Below are 7,786 nucleotides of genomic sequence, written 5' to 3'. Positions count from 1 at the left end.
TGAATGAGCTATACGTATACATATATCCCATATCTCCTCCCTCTTGCGTCTCCCTCCCACCCCTCTAGGTGGTCACAAAGCATCCAGCTGATCTCCCTGTGCTATGCGGCTGCTTCCCACTAGCTATCTGTTTTATATTTGGTAGTGTATATATATCCATGCCACTCTCTCACTTCTTCCCAGCTTACCCTTCCCCCTCCCCGTGTCCTCAAGTCCATGTTCTATGTCTGCATCTTTATTCCTGTCCTGCCCCTAGGTTCATCAGAACCATTTTTTTTTTAGATTCCATATATATGTGTTAGCATACGGTATTTGTTTTTCTCTTTTTGACTTAACTTCACTCTGTATGACAGACTCTAGGTCCATCCACCTTACTACAAATAGCACAATTTCATTTCTTTTTATGGCTGAGTAATTTTCCATTGCATATATGCAGCACTTATTTTTTTAAGTTAAAGCATCTCCCCACATTTTCCCACCTAAGATAACCACATATGCAGATACACTTTTCACTAAAGTCAATGAGAATCTGAAAATCTCAATGAGGGCATAAACTGAAGTTAATAGGATTCACTGTGCCACAAATATTCTAACCTGGGTTCAAGTCTTTTTCTGATTGTTAAAAGTAAAAATTTTTAAACCTTCCTTATCCATGTCTCCTGTTTATTATCCAACTATGCCTATAGGATTAATGAAAGAGAAATTTGTTTCTAAGTACTTCTTAGAGAGACTCTTGGATGTGTAATCTTTTGATCCCTCGAAAGAGCGCCCCTAGCAACTTGGTGAGGCAAGTAGAGGCGTGTCTACCTCCAGGTGTGGTGCTGGCACGTAAAAGGCAGGCAGGGGTTTCCACTTTCTATGAATGCCTATGATTCCTGGAGACTCTGGCTAGTTTTAAACCCTACTGACTGGAAGGGACCTTGAAAGTCCCTCTAGGTCTCTTTTGTCACAATGAGAAGAACTAAGAAGGTAGTTTTTTTTTTTCTTTTATAGCAAAAGCTAAAATTCCAAGGAAGATTAAAATTGAGGAAGTCTCCTCACTCTTTTCTTGTCCCTCAATTGTCCATGTGCTTCAGCTTTGCACTCTTGAGTTCCCCAGAACAGAACTGGAACCTCAGTGTTGGCCCAAGACTAATAAGAACATCCAACAAATTTAAAGTGAAAAGTTTGTATAATTTTGGGAAAACCTTGGCCAAAATCTGAGTTTGGTTTTTGGCAGTGCTAAAGTCAACATGCATTAACCACAAAAATACTGTTTTGTGTCCTGCAACCTTGGGATTTTGACATGAGCATTCATCTTCATATCCAGCCTGCAAAGTTGGTGGTGGAGTGTGGCACCTTACCTAGCGCAAAATGACAACTGGGTTGTTGTATACCTGCCTGACTTATAAACATAGCCTTTAAAAAAAAAAAAAAGTCCTTTTCTTGCATCATATCGTCTCAGGTTGTGACAGAAATCGTGGAAGCAATTTTTCTACTATTTGCTCTGTCAGTGTCCCAATACTGGCAAGACAAGAACAATTTCTTCAGGATCCCACTTCATCCCGTCTATTTTTGAGACAGATATACTAAAAGGAAGTGAATCCAGGAGATGTTTGTCACTCTCTAGCTATATACAGTGGAAAAGTTTCTTTTTTTTAACTGAAAAAGAAATCAGTTGACTTCTGAGTCTCGGTTTCTTTATCTGTAAGTGAGAAGGGTGACAACTACTAAGGCATCTTCCAGTCCTAAAAGTCTGCTTTTTCCCATACTGCTACCCTTCCCACAGCCTTTCCTCCTCCAATACTCCCTACCCTAGTAAATTTTGTCACTACTATCCATTAGAATTAAACTTGAGTGCCATCTTTGACCCCTTCTCTCTCCCTAACTTTCCTCTTTAAATCATTCACCAAGAGCTATCGACCCCACTTCCTGAACATCTCTGGGATCCAGCCACTCTATTTCCACCACTGCATTTGGCCATATGAATGAGCTCTCCTTATTTGGGGAAGTGACTGTACAAGCCAGGAAGGTTTAAAATTACATTTAGAGCTGATGGAATAAATCAAACTCGTGTATTTACAAAGTATAAAAGAATTTGGCCTCTCAGAGAAACATGACTTCAATTTGAAGTGTAATGATTTTAAGTCTGTGATTTTCAAGCTGAAAAGTTTATTTAATATCAACTTTAAGCATATTAGAGTATTTAAGAAAACTTGGTATGCAAAAATTAATCATTTTATGTATTTGATTAACAAGATTTTCTTAAGTAGTCAAGAAGACCTATTAAGGTTGTGATTTTGTTTTGTCAAGTATTTGAAATACCTAGAAAAAAATGGAATATATTACATTAAGATATTTTTTCTAAAATTTTAAAAGGAATCTAATCAACCAAGTCTGTAAATGAGCCTATTGTTTAAGGTAAGTTCTGTTTACTGGACTGGAGTTTCACATTAAACATCAAAGTGATTACTAATATTTATGTAAATATTAGAATAAGATTTAGAGGTTAAACTTGATAAAATGTAAATTTGAAAGCCTAAACTTTAAAACTAAACATTAATTGTAAACCCAAGCAACTATTAGTAGTCCTTTCTGTCTTTAGAATTCCCCTCCAGACACTGGCTACACTGACAGTAGTAAAAGGAGTTCTTTTATCATGTGGTCCTGTTAATGTATAGGATTTCATCCGAAACACCTTAATATGTATCTCATCTCTTAACTAAATACATGAGTGCAAAGTCAAACCAAGTTGCAGAGCATACACCAATTTAAATACTTTGGTTCTGGTATAACTTTTTGTGATTCATGAAGAGAAAAGCCACTTGGCATTTCTTGGGGTCCTACTGAATTGCCACACTCCTATATATTTCTTTCTGGTTTTTTCTTTTTTCTTTTTTTTGGATTATATGGCAAGACTATATTTAGCTCTGTAAGAAGCTATTAACTATTTTCCAAAGTGGTTGTATCATTTTGCATTCCCATCAGCAGTGTATGGGAGTTGCTGTTGTGCCACATCCTTGTCAGCACTTGGTCCAAATTATTTCAAAAACAGAGCAGATATCTTAGCAATTTGATGTGCTCTGAACTATGACCCAGGCTTTGCTAAAAACTTGTGATTTGCTCTACATAACGAGAGCGGCATCTAGGCCACTTCTTTTATCTGTCTGGGACTTGTAACTGGTTGGGTGCTAGTCCCTAAAACACAGCTGTTACAGATTGATAAAATCTGTAATACAAACTAGGTTAACCTGCAAGATGTTCGCCAGGTCTCTGGGCAGCACAAGGAGGCTTCTCTGTCTTCACTTTGCTGACATCCCCACTCTTGCCATAGATGTTTACTGTGCTTCCCAGTGAGTGTGCTTTATTATTTTAAACTCAAAATAAATAAGCAGTGAGGGCTGAACGAAGGGCTCTTCTACTTTACAGATTATCTCTTCCTTAGCTTTAAGAAATTTTGGAAGACATACAGCTTGCTACACTCTGACTCATAGTCAAGCACAAACTTAGGAAGCAGGGAAAGTTTGTGGGGAGAATTCCAGAGCCAAATCTTCACAGAGCCCTGAAACTATGCACTGAACCAAATGTGAACGAACCAAGAGTGAGTCTACGTACATAGAAATCCGCAATGTGGATCACCTCTACCTCCCTCCCCACTCACACAGCCCATTGGATGCACCTATGGTGCTTTTCCTTTATAGGAGGTAGAAAGTGAAAAGACTCAAGGATTATTCTCCCGTGGTTTCACAACAGGAGTACCATTGGCATTTTGAGTCCTGGGGTGAGTGCATCCCGCATATTGGGAGATGCTTCTCATCTCTAGCCCCTAGCTACTAAATACCACTAGTCATTGGAAATTGTGGGTGAAGATTTGTTTGCCACCAGCATCCCACCTACAAGGGCAACTTCTTCCCCTCTGCCCCCAAGAACTGCTGACCTCAGCAGAACGGAGAAGACTTTTCACCTTATTTTTAACCCCTTGAACTCTGTGTAGGGGCCCAGCTCTTCGGCATGTCTCTGCTTTAACAGAATGAGCGGTCTTGTAACAAAGGAAGCAGCAAGGCTCATCTGTGCAGACATTTCCTACCCCATCCTTCTGCTGCTGGGCACAGAGCCCAGGAGCAAGGAGAGGCAGGAGCTGATACTGTGACATGAGCTTGAGCAGGAAAGGAGATGGTAGAACATTCGAGTTGGAAGGTATCTTAGTAATCATCTAGTCAAACACCCTCCCTTTAGAGATGAAGAAAGGTTGACTTGTTGCCTATAATATATATTCCAAATGTTGTTTTTTACTGTGATTTATTACTGCAATATCTATCTTAAAATTGCCAAGCCTCGTGCAAGGGTGTTTTAATTCAGAAGTTCTCCAGAAGCCAAACCTGATGCAAGGATGTGGGTGAAAGTGTTTTATGCTAGAGATGATCCAGGCAGTGCAGTGAGGGCTGGGGAAGTGATACCGGGTGGTAGAGACTGCACTGGGTTACCAGATCCACCCTCAGGGCTGAAGCACTTATTTTCCCCCAGCCGCTGGGCGTACAGCTGGCAGGAGCTGACGGTCTCTGGGTATTGTCTTCACCCAAGGTCAGGCTCCCTTCTCGGGACTGGGCAATGCAAGGGTGTATATGTCCCAGCCCCACCTCCCTAACTCTAGTCAAATCCGAATGGTCATCCCAGCTTCAGAACTTCCTTGGGGTCACTAATGCCTTTGCTGTGACTGCCTCATGTTCAGTGCCTCCCACTGCCTAATCCTGCTTGCTTCTCTTCCCCACCCCCTGCAAGGGTTAATCCTAAAACACTCTTCAATAAATGTTCTGCTTGCTGATGTCCTTATCCATATGCTTGCTAGAGAGCCTAGCCTGCAAAGATGGGTACCAGAAGTTGTTCAAGAAAGCAGAGGCTAAAAAGGGATTCTGGAGCTGCATCTCTCACCAGCCAGCTGGCAATAAGGACCACATTCTCAGGAGCCCACACAGTCCCTGCACAAGGTAGCGGTGCAATTGTGAATGCTTCTACCTGCTGTGAACTGGGATGGATGGCAAACTGGTAAAAGGAAATGTATTAGGAAGTGTATTTGAAAAATATTGGGGGATTAGTAATCCTGAGAAAAATGGGATTGGATGGCTATTGCTGTAGGCATTAGATAATTTGGAAAAAGATCATAGAAGGCACAAGTGATTAATCAGCAAGTAGACTGGATATGAAAGCCAGACGGTCTCTTTGGAGCACACTTGATTCTCCTCTCCTGCTGGCAAAAAGCAGGGAAAGCTAAGGACCAGGTCCTGGACATAATCATAATAGCTGCAGAGCTCTAGAGAAGGTTGAACTCTCAGCCTAGCCAGGTCTGTAATAATGGGACATTAAAAATTGAGATGGCGACCTCTGGATTGATGCACTGGAAAATATTAAACCCTCCGAATCCACTGGGGCCCTGAACCTGCAGAAGTGGGCAGCACTGTTGGAGATGGCACATTCCCACTGGCCCTGCATGAGAACATGGGGCTTCTGCCCCACTGCTTCTCCTGACACCCAGAGCAGCAAGAAGAGTGAGCTCTCAATACAAGTGCTGGGCCTGTGAAGGGAGGAAAGAGATTATACCCCAAAGGACCTGCAGGACCTGAGAGAGGACATGTGAAAGTTAACTCTAGGATGTCAGATCAAGGGGCTGGTAGGACATAAGGTGGGAATAGGAAGAGTTTGCTCTCTTGGGATAAAGGATTTTAACACCAGGGCAAAGACCCCAAGGCAGACACATTCCTGGGATGGTTTGGTCTGGTCCATTGCTTTTGCAAGCTCCTAAATGAAGCAGAACTGCTAAATTCGCTGTGGCAGACAGTGAAAGTGGGAAAGGTTCAGAAAAGTGGGTGTGCTAGAGTAGATGTGCTATAACACAGGAAACCCCATCAAATAATCAGGTTTGGTGGGAGGGCCTTCAGTTTACCAAAACAGTAAGAGATGCTACTGAGAAGGCCCCTAGCATCCCTGAGATGCTTCCTCTGTAGGGCAGGACACTTGTAGGAGAGGCCGTTACAGAACTGGTCTTCCTGATAAAAAATGGGGGTGAAAGGTTTCAGAAAGAATAGAAGTGAGGTGGCAGCACTGAACCACCAGCAGCAAGGACAGCACAGTTACAATGAGCAGCAAAAACAGCATGGCACCCACAGGGCTGAATTACAGGAGCTAAGGTGATGGTTAATAGAACTTGTTATCCATATGGGCAAGACAGATGGGCTGCCAACAGAGGTATTGCTCAGTCTATACAACCAAAAAAAGAAAAAACAAAAAAGATGGACAGACGGGGGCTAAGGTCAGACATCGCAATAAAGAGTTACAATCTCTTGCTCAATTTTTGGACCTGAGCCCATTTGGGGCCCCATAAATCATGGGCTGAAGGAGGCCAGTCCTCCAGGAGACAAGACCCTGCAATGTCATATGGAAAAGCACAGATGGAAATGATTCTCCCAAGACTCCCAGCAGAACTGTGGCCATTTACTAAGGAAACTATATACTGGGGAAAGAACAATACTCACAAATGTGGGGAATTCTTGGACACAGGGAATAAGCTGGCACTGATACCTAGGCATGTAAAACATCATCATGGCCCAGATCCAGTTCACAGTGAGTTCAATGGGTTCACGGACCTACCCAGTAATTCCTTTCCTAATCACCAATTGTATAACTGGAATGGACGTACTTGGAAGTTGGCAAAATCCCACATTGGTTCCTTGGCCTGTGGGATAAGAGCTATTATATCATGAAAAATCAAATGGAATGCTCCCTTTTCTATAATCAGGCAATATGGTAAATTAAAAAAGAGTATTGTATCATGGGAAAATGGCAAAGATTAGGATGACTCTTAAAGACCCAAAGGATGCAGGAGTGATGGTCCCCAATATATCTCCATTTAATTCACCTGTGTGGCCTATATAAAAGCCAGATGGATCCTGAAAATAGCCTACTACAAGTTTAACTGAATATTTACACTAACTATACATTGGCCCAGGTGTGGTATCTTTTAATAGAGCAGATTAACAAGTCCTCAGCCATGTGGTATACAGTCATGAATCTGGTGAATATTTTCTTTTCCATTCTCATCAGAAAGGAAGATCAGAAATAGCTCACATTCAGTTAGAACAGACTGCAGTATACTATAAATACTACATTTATAGTTTTGCCCCAGGACTAGGCTTACTTTCTTGTCCTCTGTCATAACATAACCTGACATTCCCCTAGAATTTCACCCTGGCCCACTCTATTTATGACGTCATGCAATCCGACTAGATGAGCAACAAGTGGCAAGTATGTGAACGACTTTACTAAGGCACAAGTTCTCCAGAGAAGGTAAGACAAAACCTAGGAAGATTCAGGGGTCTACCCTATCAATGTAATGTTTAGGGATCCAGTGGTCTGGAGTTTGCCAGGACTTCCCCTCCAAAATAAAGGATAAATTATTGCATCACACACTTCCCACCATGAAGAAGAAGCACAATGCCCAGTGGGTTTCTAGGGTTTCTGGAGGAAGAATATTCCATATCGGGGAACACTACTCCACCCAATATATTGAGTGAATGAATGGATGTCAGCTGAACATGAATATGTTCAAACAGCTCCTGCTACAATCAAGTGGCCCAGCTTCTTGCCCATGTGAGCCAGTAGACCTTATGGTATTAGTGGTATCTGTGTGGAGTTTATGGAAAGCCTTAATTAGAGATCATAATGTAGAGGTCCAGGATCAAGATCATGCCATCTGCAGTGAAAAATTATGCTCTTTTTGAAAAAAAAAAAGTTTCTGGAGTGCTACTGCATCCTG

Source organism: Mesoplodon mirus (assembly GCF_964341445.2).
Source record: "Mesoplodon mirus genome assembly, chromosome: 2".
Lineage (NCBI taxonomy): Eukaryota > Metazoa > Chordata > Mammalia > Artiodactyla > Ziphiidae > Mesoplodon > Mesoplodon mirus.
Note: the sequence above shows the minus strand (reverse complement) of the source record.